The following is a 12,297-nucleotide window of genomic DNA, read 5'->3' on the forward strand; positions in this document are numbered from 1 at the left end:
AATCAAGATTATTTACAAGTGTATAATTGTGTATTACTTTGAATTTGGTAACTACTAAGCACAAGTAGTAGAAAGGGGTGACTAAAGGCTTGGAAAATAGCCTATTAGAGTCCACATGGTTAGACACACGGGCGTGTGTCTAGCTGCGTGTGACACACAGTTCCCTCTCATGGGCGTGTACTATGGCCGTGTGTCCCCTGAACTTAAAATTTTAGCTCAAAATTGTACACGGGCAAGCCACAAGGGCATGCACCATGGCCGTGTTAAAAAGACAGTGTTGTCCACAGGTAGGCAGCACGAGTGTGTGCCATGGCCATGTTGATAAGTCAGTGTTGCCCACGGCTAAAGGGCATGGCCGTGCCACAAGTCTCACGGGCGCGTGAGTCCACACGGCACGTGTGACACTTTATGATAAGGAAAAATTTCCTAAGGAGCCTAAGGTTTATCAAACGTACCCAAATTTGTCCCGCACTGCCTCTAGGTATGTTATAGGCCTCAAAGTCCTATATAAGGGACGAGTTGTTCATGGATAAAAAGCTTAAAGTTTGAGGAAAACTTGGTGACCCAATTTGGTACGTTTCAAAATGTAAAGTCCTGGTAATGCCTCGAACCCTATCTCGGTGTCGGGTACAGGTGAGGGGTGTTACAATTATTCATCCGCTTCTCACGTTCCGTAAATAATCAAGACATTGAAGAATATCCAGAAAGGCACTTAGGGAATCGGTCTGATTCTATCTCTGTTCGTTCCGTTTGAATAAAGGCAGGATCCTAAAGAATCGATCTTTCTTTTAGTTGCTGAATCTCGTTTTGATTGATCAATGTGTGATATTTCGAATCCTTATTACTAATGGAATCGAAACAATCTCTGGATTGATGAAAAGATCCTTTCAATTAGCGAGAATCTGCTACTTGAAGGAAACTAGATCTTGTGGAATCATATTGAATATTTGACGATACATTCCGTACCTTGCTAAAAAATCGATCCCTGTTTACCAACCATACATTGTCTAACCAAATCCAATTCTCTCTCGATATGTTCCTCAAAAAATCCGATTCGTGTGGATTCTTTCCCCAACTAACGAAGAGATATTGGCGGAATTGCCACATATGGAATTGAGCACAATTTTGCAAAGAAATAGCCCACTTGCCTCAAAGTTTACTTTTTTTTTCCTTGATTTATTCTGGAAAGATCTAACTCCTCAAATTGATCCCTAATTGGAAGTTTCGACGAGATAATAAACAGATTGTTGACCTTTGGAAAGAATTGGAAAGAAAAGGGGAAATAGCTTTTTCACTGTTGGTTCTTTGATTTCAAAAAAAAAATTCTAAATTATGTAAAAAAGGCAAAAAGCAAACAAATAGGGAAAGTCGGCTATCGGAATCGAACCGATGACCATCGCATTACAAATGCGATGCTCTAACCTCTGAGCTAAGCGAGCTCAAATAATAGAAATGGTATCCATAAGGATTTAGCAAACTATTAGGATCTTATCTATTAACTATCTATTAGTTATTCATAATTAATATGAATTATTAATATGAATTATAGACTTGAATTTAGAAAAACTAGAATTTTTTCTAATTTTTAATGCCAGATTCAATCTAATATTCAAGCTAATGTTGATGGAATCTAATAATTAAGAATATAATAATTCGATTTAAATTTTTTTATATATATTTATTATTTATCTATATATTTAATATCTTTTTTTATATCTTAGTTATATTTCTTTTATATTAATATAGTAATATAATAGTTATATTAATATAATATTACTAATATTACTGACTCCATTTTTATTTTCTAGTTTATTTTATATTTTAGTATATTTTACATCTAAATTATATAAATTTTTTTATATAGATTTCATTTAATCGATCGATTTAATAGATTTAATATAGATTAAATTTATTTCTATTTAATTTAGAGTTCTAAATAGAGATAATTAGAGTCTAAAAAAAAGTTTCATTCTAATTATCTAGACTTATAATGTATCATTTCATTTATATAATCATAAAATATATAAATGCATAAAAAGATTTTTGGTCAGAAGAATCCTCCAAATATTCTGGTCTTGGATTAGTAATCAGTTTTGATATTTTGGAATATGAATAGAGACGAGAGGGAGAGGGTAAGCTCATTACATTAGAAAAAAAAGATATTGTGAATTAATTCCTAATAAATAAGAAATAATTGAGTGTGAGAGCCAAATGAATCGAAAGGTTCATGTTTGGCGGGAAGGGATCATGGAATTTTTGAAATAAAAAAAATGAATGGAAAGATAATCTACTTTCATTGAGTGATTTATTAGATAATCGAAAAGAGAGGATCTTGAATACTATTCGAAATTCAAAAGAACTACGCGGGGGCTATTGAACGGCTAGAAAAGTCCCAAGCCCGCTTACGGAAAGTAGAAATGGAGGTGGATCAGTTTCAAGTGATGGATACTCTGAGATAGAACGAGAAAAATTGAATTTGATTAATTCAACTTATTAAAAAGTATAATAAATAAATAAAAAATAAAAAATTTAAATATAATTTGGAATTCTAATTGTTCTTAGAATTGTATAATGTATAATTGTAATTTTTTAGCAAAGTTGTTTCTCTTTTTTCTTCAAATTCAAAGAATTCTTCTCCCTTTATACATAGGTCATCGATTCAGCATTGGAAAAAGGGGCTCAAATCGTTTTAATGACATGAGTGTTTTATATCGAAAAAATATTTTTGTTTTGAAAATATTTCTGTATTTAGTAACATAGTAGTAGAAAGAGTACCCTACTGCATCTGAACTTCAAATGGGTTTGGCCTTAACCATGTTAATGGTCCCATATTATTGGTTAATAAAGAATCAAAATCGATGTACCAATGAATCACGAAATGCTATGGTTCTATAATATGATTTTAAAAATTTATTTAGAAGTAATTCACGGGATCATGTACTCTTTTCTTTCCTAGTTATAATGAAAAAAAGTACAACTGGGTGAATCCAGCCTATTCTTGAAATAAACAACTAGCACACACTCCCTTTCCAAAAAAGATCAATACAACAAGGACTACACTTAGATTTATTGGATTTAATGCTAAAATATCGGTATTAACCCCGAAACTCCCGGCGGATGGCTAGTGACCCAAGGAAACGAAAGAATCGTTTACATTTTTCATATGATCTTTTCTACTGGCCTGATTATTTTAGTGATCTTATATGACTCGATAAAACACGAACTTAGCTTTCCTTTACGACTGAATTGAAGAACTTTCTTCTAGGGCAAGACTTTCAAGAACAGTTTGTTGCTGACTTGAAATTCAATGTCTTTTTATTTTAAATCTACATGATATTTCTATTGATCTGAAGTTGCTTTCAAATTGTCTTGAATTACTTTAACCTTATATTTGGTTTCTTTTATCAAACTCAAGCCCGTGAAGTTTTTTCTCCTTGAGCTCAGTCTAATACAGTGGAGTTCGACACTTTTGACCATACAAAGCTTTGTACTGTGCCATTTTTATACTCGATTGGTAACTATTGTTGTATGCGAATTCAACCAATGGTAGAAATCTCTCCCAATTACCTTTAAAGTATAAAACACAACATCGAAGCATATCCTCGTGTATCTGAAGTACTCACTTGGATTGACCATCTGTTTAGGGATGAAATGCGGTGCTAAAATACAAATGAGTACCTAGAGCCTTATGTAACTTGCTCTAGAATCAAGGTGTAAACCACGAATCTCTATCAGAAATAATATAATAGAAACTGGCACCCCGTGCAATCTAACAATCTCAACATCATATAACTTTGCTAATCTCTCGAGTGTATAATTTGTACACACTAGAATGAAATGCGCAGACTTTGTCAAACAATCTACAATGACCCAAACTGCATCTTTCTTCCTCGAAGATAGTGTTAATCCCGATACAAAATCCAAAGAGACACATTCTCACTTCCATTCTAGAATCATCATTGGTTGTAACAATCCAGGAGGTACCTAATGTTCGGCTTTAACTTGCTGACACATTAAATATTTAGATACGAACTTTAAGATCTCTCGTTTCATACTTGGCCACCAGTACTTTTGTTTCAAATCACCGTACATTTTATTGCTACTAGGATGAATAGACAAGAGACTATTATAAGCTTCTTGTAAAATCTTCTGAACGAGATCTGAATTTCTCGGAACACAAATTCTGCCTTTGAAGTATAAACTATCATCGTATCCAATCTGAAAATTTAAATCAAGAGTCGACTCAATCCGTTTTTGTTTAGTTATCAACACATCATTCCATTTAAGAGGTTCGTGAATCTGTTGTAAAAAATCGGTCTAGCTTTTAACTTAGCTAAGATCAAACCATCATCAATCAACGTCAATCACGTGTTCAAAGCTCGTAAAACAAATAAAGACTTTCTACTCATAGCATCAGCAACTACATTAGCTTTTCCTAGATGATAATCAATGATCAAATCATAGTATTTTAATAACTCGAGCCATTTGCACTGTCTCAAATTTAAATCTTTCTATGACATCAAGCATTTTAGACTTTTATGATCCGTGAAGATGTGACATTTTTCTTCGTACAATTGGTGTCGCCAAATCTTCAACGCAGACACAATCGCTGCATGCTCTAAATCATGCATCAGATAATTCTTCTCGTATGGTTTTAACTGTCTAGAAGAATACACTATCACTTTGCCCTCTTACATTTAAACACAACCCAATCTGTTCAACGATGCATCACTATAAATCACAATTTTGTACACTCGATTTGGTGATTTCTGATGTGAAATTAAGGATTCCCCTATGATTTTCATTTGGACCTTCAAGAGGTAAAGGGATAGAGTTACTCATAAATAAATAATAAATAAATAAATGAGTGAAAATAATTCGTATGGCCCCTATACCATTCGGCCAAGAGAGGAAAACACTTAAGAGGGAAAATGGACGATCACGTAATCCACACTTACACACTTGATCAAATCAAGGTAGGAGATGGACCAAAATAGACACTAGATTAGAGAGTTGGGCTGTAACAGTCTGGTTTTGACCATAGTCAGAACAGTAGTTTTGGGATCACATATCCAAGTTAGAAAAATAGTTAAATATTATTTTCCATGCTTATGATGTGTGAATTAGCATATGTGAAAGTTTTGTCTAAAAATTTGAATGTTTGTATGCTTAATTTTGAAAAAGGACCTAATCGCGTTAAAATTAAAAGTAGCCTTCTGTTTGTTAAAGTACCTATTTGATTTGGCTTTCGAAAGCAAGGGTCCTCAAATTGCAATTGGACCATTAACATGATTAATGGACATTTAAGGACAACCATTATAAGTCTTTATTATTATTATTTCATTAAGGGCAAAATTGGAATTTAGTTTTTTAAGTTAATAATAAGTAAATAGAACATAAAATTTGGCCATTTTGTGTTCATCCACAACCGAAAATACAAAGTAAAAGAAAAGAAAAGAGTTAGCTAGGGTTCGGCCATACTAAAGCTCAATTGGAGGTTCATTTTTGTTTCGTTTTTTATAATTTCTATGTTTTTGTGATCGTTACTTTGTGTTTTACTAAGCCCATGCCTCAATTTCTGATTTTGATGATGAACTTGAAATGTTCCATGGATAAATTCATGAGTTTTATGTTGTTATATGATGAAATATGAAAGTTTGATGTTGGTTTTATATGTTTTGTCTTAGGATTTTTGATGATTTTGAATAAAATGGGCTAAATTGTGAAATTTGTAAATTGAGGAACTAAAATGTGAAATAAATGAAATGTGTGGACTTGAACAAGAGCTATGAATATTTGGAAAAGCATAAGTATATGAAAATTATGTGTATTTTGTGATTTTGTGAATTAGGGACTAAAGTGTCAAAATGTGAAAATGTAAGGGCTAGTTTCCAAATTGCCCTTAATATGTATCTATGAATTGTTTTGAATGAATTTGTCATTGAATAAGTTAAATTTGAATTTATATAGATCAAGAATTAAAGAAAATAGAGTTAGATCGTGGAAAGTCGAAAGTTGTCGAGTAACCGATTTCATTCATCTGAATCCGTACGAGGTAAGTCAATATACAATAAATGTATTTGAATTGAATTATTATTTTTCATATGATAATGAACTGTGATGAATGAATATTCAAGCTCAATATGTGCTATTCGAGAAAGTATCGATAAAGTTTCGATGTCTGAAAAGCCCCGTACGAACCCTAGGAATAGTTAGGATACATATGTCATGACATAGGATTTCGTTATGTGATTTCAGGTAAGACCATGTCTGGGACGTTGGCATCGAATTCTGTTTTACATGTAAGACCATGTCTGGGACATCAGCATCGTATCTGATTTTGTGTAAGACCCTGTCTGGGACAGTGGTATCGATGTTTGATTACATGTAAGACCACGTCTGGGACGTTGGCATTGTATATGTTCTCTGAGCTATCCGCGTATCCTTACATTTTCGAACAGTTCAATGGGTATTCTGAGAAAATGAATGAATAAGTGAATATGTATCCGATTCAGGTACATTCAAATTGTGTACTATATTTGAAAATGAAAGGTAAGTATATGTGCAAATGATGATTTATGATCCAAGTATATGAATATGAGGTTTGTGTTGGTATTTGGCTCCAAAGTATAAATAATTTGATGATGTTTATATGATTTAAATGATAAGTTTAATTGTATAAGGCTTATTAAGCTTTTGAAAGCTTACTTTGTATGTGTTTGCTTTGTTTTATAGATATCGAAGCTACTGTGAGCTCGGGGATCATCAAGGATCGTCACTACAACATCGAACCTTATTTGGTACTTTGAAAATGTATATATTAAAGTATGGCATGTATAAGCTATAAGTTGTGGGATTATGTTTTGTGATGTATATATTTAGCCATGTGATATGGCTAGTTTGTGTTTGAAATTATAGTTTGATAATGGTATATGATATGTGATGCTAATGTGAAATTGTGGTATGTTTTGGATGGCCAAAAGAAATGGTCAATGTTGAGAAGTTTTGGTAAGTTTTGAGCATTTGATTGAATGATGTATTGATCATATGTTTAGGTATGATTTTAGTTTAATTTTTGGTATGAATTTATTTATAAATTGAGATTTGAAATGATTGGTAATGTTATAGCATGAATTATGTATGGTTTGGTATAGATATTGGTTGAAATGGTTGTGCATATATGCTTGGTTTGATGCTTGTAGGTTGACCCAAATTGGGGTGGCAAATTGGCTATTCAAAAGGTCTATTTTTGTCCACATGGGCAGAGACACGGGCGTGTGTCTCAGTCGTATGTGACACACGGTCATGTTACATGGTCGTGTGTCCCCTAGGGTACCTTACGAATTAAAGTCAGTATGCCCTCCAGTTTTGACACGGCCTGGACACACGGGCGTGTCTACTGGTCATGTGTGACACACGGCCTAGACACACGAGCGTGTCTACTGGTCGTGTGTGACACACGGGCTGACACACAGGCCTCCTTAATTTTCACACGGCCTGGAACAATGGTGTGTCTTGTGTCCGTGTGGATAAGTCAGTATGTATGCCCTTTTTTGCCACGGCTTAGACATACGGGCATGTCTAAGGCCGTGTGAGGCACACGACCTGTTCACATGGGCCTGTGACCTTTTAAAATTTGAAAATTTTTTAAGTTTTCAAAACTTTTATATGTTATCAGATTGGTCCTGAATACATGAGTTAGGCTTTGTATGCTCGATTCAAGTTCTTATTGAATGTGAATGGATGACATTTACTGTAATGATATGATTATTTGATAATGATTGTTCTGAATGTTATTATAAGTCTGGTAATGCCTCTTAACCTATTCCGACGACGGTTACGAGTTAGGGGTGTTACATGGGTGATCTAAAAGGATCATTAAAGTAAGAGGATATAAGATTAATCAAAATAAAATGTTGACAATGAAACGAGGATGACAAAAATAATAAATTCAACCACCAGCGACGACAGAGGTGGTCTGGTGGCGACGACGGTGGCGGTTCAACAGGGGTTGGAGATGGAAAAAGGAAAAGGGCGGTGTGGTGGTGCCAAAAATACACGGTGCTAGGAGGTGCTCAAGTTGGTCATGATGGTGAAAGGGAGCAAAAGAAATGAAAAGAGAAAAGTGGTGGCTAGATAAGAGAGAAAATAAGTGAAAATGGGGAGAAAAAAAAATTTGGAGGAGAAGGAGGAGGAGATGGAAATATGAGGTTGAGAGAGTGGGAATAGATAGGTAAACTAGGTCTAAGTTCAATGAATCTCTTCTATGGCAATGATTAGAGCTTTTGGTAAGGGAGGGAGACATAGAGTGAAAAGGAGGATCATGCACCCTCAACTTAAAGTAAGTTTGACTCTTAATGGAGGAAAGGAATCCTCCTAAATATAGTGACTATGGGGTGGACGACAACTCGTAAAGCACATAGGAAAAATGTGTAAAAGTTTAATAAAAAGAATGTGAACATGAAGGCTTGAACTTAGGACCACTACGATAGTTAATTAGCATTTAAACTATTAGACCAAACACTTCCTTGTTCTCAAACTTGTGCCACTAATAATAACAATATGGGATGTGTCACTTAGGCCTCATTCAGCCCCTAAGGTAAATAAAAGACTCAATTTGCACATTTTATTGAATATAAATAAAACTAAGAAAAATTAAGTAAAATATCACAAAAAATACTTGTATTCAAGCTCCTTAAATGTGAAAACTAGTTTAATCTGCTGCACTGAATTACTGCAGATCAACACCCCAAGGTAAACATTGTCATGTGGGTTCACTAGATGGGATTTCCTGTTAAGGAAAACTAGTCATTTATGACTTTCAGAGAGATTTTCCCAAGATGACTCACAAATTAGAGCATGTTCATGATGGGTGTTGAGTCAATGGTTACATGTAACACCCCTTACCCATATCGACGCCGGGACAGGGTTTGAGGCATTACCGGACTTAATGTAAACTAACATACAATGCTGAGCCATAAAATTTCATCCAAATTTAAAACTTTTCAATCACATGCAAATTTTCCCTTATAAAGGCTTACGAGGCCCAAAACATACGTTGGGAGTGGTTTTGGACTAAACCGAAAACTTTCCGAACTTTTACAACACTTAAAAGATTCTCATACTTTGGAGTGTCACACGCCCGTGTGGGTAGGCCGTGTGGTCACACACGCCTGTGTCCTTAGCCCGTGTAACTCTCTGACTATGACGTCATCAAAAAAATAAGGTCACATGGCCACGTCTCACGCCCGTGTGCTTAGGCTGTATGGTGAATTAAATTCTTGAAATTAAGTGCAGACTTCACACGGCCTGGGCACACGCCTATATCCTGAGGCTATGTCCTCCACATGGCTGAGACACACGGCTGTTTCTCTGCCTATGTGTTTACTACTGGGCATTCTATTTGCATTAATTAGGGTGCAGGGGATATATGGTTAGATCACACGCCCATGGGGCGTACCATGTATCACACACGGCCTAGACACATGCCCATGTGCCTAATCATGTTGACAATGTCTAGGCTATTTTCCAAGTTATTTTCCACCCTTAAACACTCACATACTTACACTCACTTCATGTTATGAAACATGGCACATTTGAATACTCTAGCATCCACATTTATGGTTAAATTATGACTTGGTAATGTCCACATATCACCTATTCAAGCTATCATGCATTTATATGGCATTCCACACCAATTTCATATTTGTCTATCATCTCTACTAACCTATTTTTAAGTTATACGCTTGCATCACCTTTATTGTCATGCACATTAATTCATATTTCATACACCAAGCATACATGCCATCCATCACACTCATTAACCATAAGCAACCATAACCACATTAAAGTCTAAGTACATTTGCATGCATGCACCAATAATTGGGGTTGTAACACCCCATACCTATAACCCACGTAGGAGCAGAATATGAGGCATTACTTAACTCGATCTCATGCACACAACATTCCCCAAGTCACCGAGACTTGATCCAAATTAGAACTTTTTCAATTTCTACTTAAAACTTCTTATTATGGGCCCACGAGCCCTAAATCGACCATTGAAAACTATACGGGATCAACCTGGGTCCTTAAACCATTTATAGAAAACTTGACTTTGAAACAAGGCACACGCCCGTGTGGCCATTTCAACATGGTCGTGTGATGGCCTGTGTGGCTCAAATGGCCCAAGCAATACAGGGACACGCCCGTGTCCTCCACTCGTGTGGAAATAATCTTAAATGCACACCTATAGGGGTTATCACATGGCCTAGCACACGCCCGTGTGCCTGGCCCGCGTCCTTCACACGGCCATGACATGCTCGTGTGTAAAAACATGGACATTGTGTTTCTAACGTCAGCATCCCCAAAATGTCACACGACCAAGGTACACGCACGTGTGCTAGGTTGTGTCCATCACACGGCTGAGACACACGGTCGTGTCTCTGCCCATGTGTTTATTATCATGCATATTGACTTGAAGTCTTTACGTGTAGGGGACACATGGCCGGACCAGACGCCCGTAGGGCAAGCCGTGTTTTACATACAGTCTAGACACACGCCCGTGTGTCTACCCGTATGGACAATATAAGACTATTTACCAAGCCACATTGCCACCCTTATATACACAACTTACACATAAGCAACCAAAACCAATACGAGGCTATCTCATGCATCCAAATCAGCCACAATAAACAACATTTCATTAGTGTATTTTCCTCATCCATGAAAATAACATCTTTGCCTATAAATAAAAATGAATAATAGCCATCATTCAAGGATTAATATAAAATGAAGGGTTTCCAGTCCAAGCCAATACATTTTACCAACTCTCAATGACACAAAACAAAAGTCTAGTTCCCTATACATGCCATACTCAAAAATATAAATCAAACTATACTGAAAGCTTCGATTGATAGTGTGATCGATATCTCTGACTTCCGTTGATCCTTAAGCTAGATAGGCGACACTATAAGAAAATGAAAAAGGTGAGGGAGTAAGCATAAAGCTTAGTAAGTTGCACATAAATAAATATACAACATAACTTTACCATTCATCAACAAGTATCATAATACACAAGTGGCCTAAGCATAACTTACTCATCAATATTTAATACACCTCATCTAGCATATATCGAGCTCACAGTTCATACATACCATATACGTACATGTACCACTCACAACACGGTTATACTTTCCTTGTTAACTTGAAATCATACTTTCACCATTGAACCATTTGGAACTTTATCGGATACTCTGTAACACCTTTAACCCTTAATCGACATCAGATTAGGGTTACGAGGCATTACCAGACAGACAAAACATTTCAAACCAATTCAGAATCACATATATTATTTAATATCATTTTATAAGCAATCATCTCATAAGATGGTCTACGAGACCTAAAATATACGTTTAAAAACAGTTTAAAAAGAATTAGAGCTAAACTGAACACATTCATAAAATTCAGATCATAGAAAATTTTTCAATTCTATTGAGGTCACACACCCGTGTAACCAGGCCGTGTGCCTCACACGGGCATCAGACACACCCATGTGAACCAGCCGTGCCAAAATAGGGTAACCATACTGACTTTCACCCACGGCCAATAGGCACGCCCGTGTGCTATGGCCGCGTGATACTTGGCTAGCTATTGACTTTAGCCCACGCCACATGACACGCCCATGTCCCCTGACCATGTGGCACCATGCAAGCTTGATTTAAGCCAATTTGCCACCCCTTTTTGGGTCCAATCCTACAAGCAATAATAAACAACATTTGTACCTAAAATTTTCAACTAATTCCATACTCATAACATGCTTCATTATGACAAAAACATATTAGCTCATAAACACTATAGCCATACACCATTTGGCACCATCAACCAAATACCAAAATTATATACAACATTTCATTTGTTAGCCAACTCTCATGGCATAAAATATACACATCAAAACTTATATACATAGACCTTCTAGCCTATACATGCTATACTTTAAAATATGTACACTTTCAAAAGTACCAAAATGAGTTCGATAGTGTGGTGACGATCCTCAACATCCCCGAGCCTTCAGTAGCTACGATAATTGTAAACCAAACAGTAAACACACAGAGTAAGCTATAAAGAGCTTAGTAAGCGAAAAACAATTGGTCTAACTACTAAATCATATAAGTACAATTCAACCATATAGATTAATAACCATTTCATAGAATAATTCATAAACTTAACCATGCTCCTTTATTTGCATATATGTCATGCTTCAATTCCATACATATTTCACAGAGACAGGATTTTTCATAT

At 35.7% G+C, this 12,297-nt stretch overlaps 1 non-coding gene across 1 annotated transcript; it reads right to left on the bottom strand.

Annotated features, from left to right (window-relative positions):
* Positions 1–1,366: 1,366 nt before the first annotated feature.
* TRNAT-UGU (transfer RNA threonine (anticodon UGU)) lies at positions 1,367–1,439 on the bottom strand. The gene has a single exon. It is a non-coding gene; the product is annotated as a tRNA-Thr (tRNA).
* Between the last annotated feature and the right edge of the window lie 10,858 nt (positions 1,440–12,297).

Source organism: Gossypium hirsutum, chromosome A08 (genome assembly GCF_007990345.1).
Source record: "Gossypium hirsutum isolate 1008001.06 chromosome A08, Gossypium_hirsutum_v2.1, whole genome shotgun sequence".
Classification (NCBI taxonomy): domain Eukaryota; kingdom Viridiplantae; phylum Streptophyta; class Magnoliopsida; order Malvales; family Malvaceae; genus Gossypium; species Gossypium hirsutum.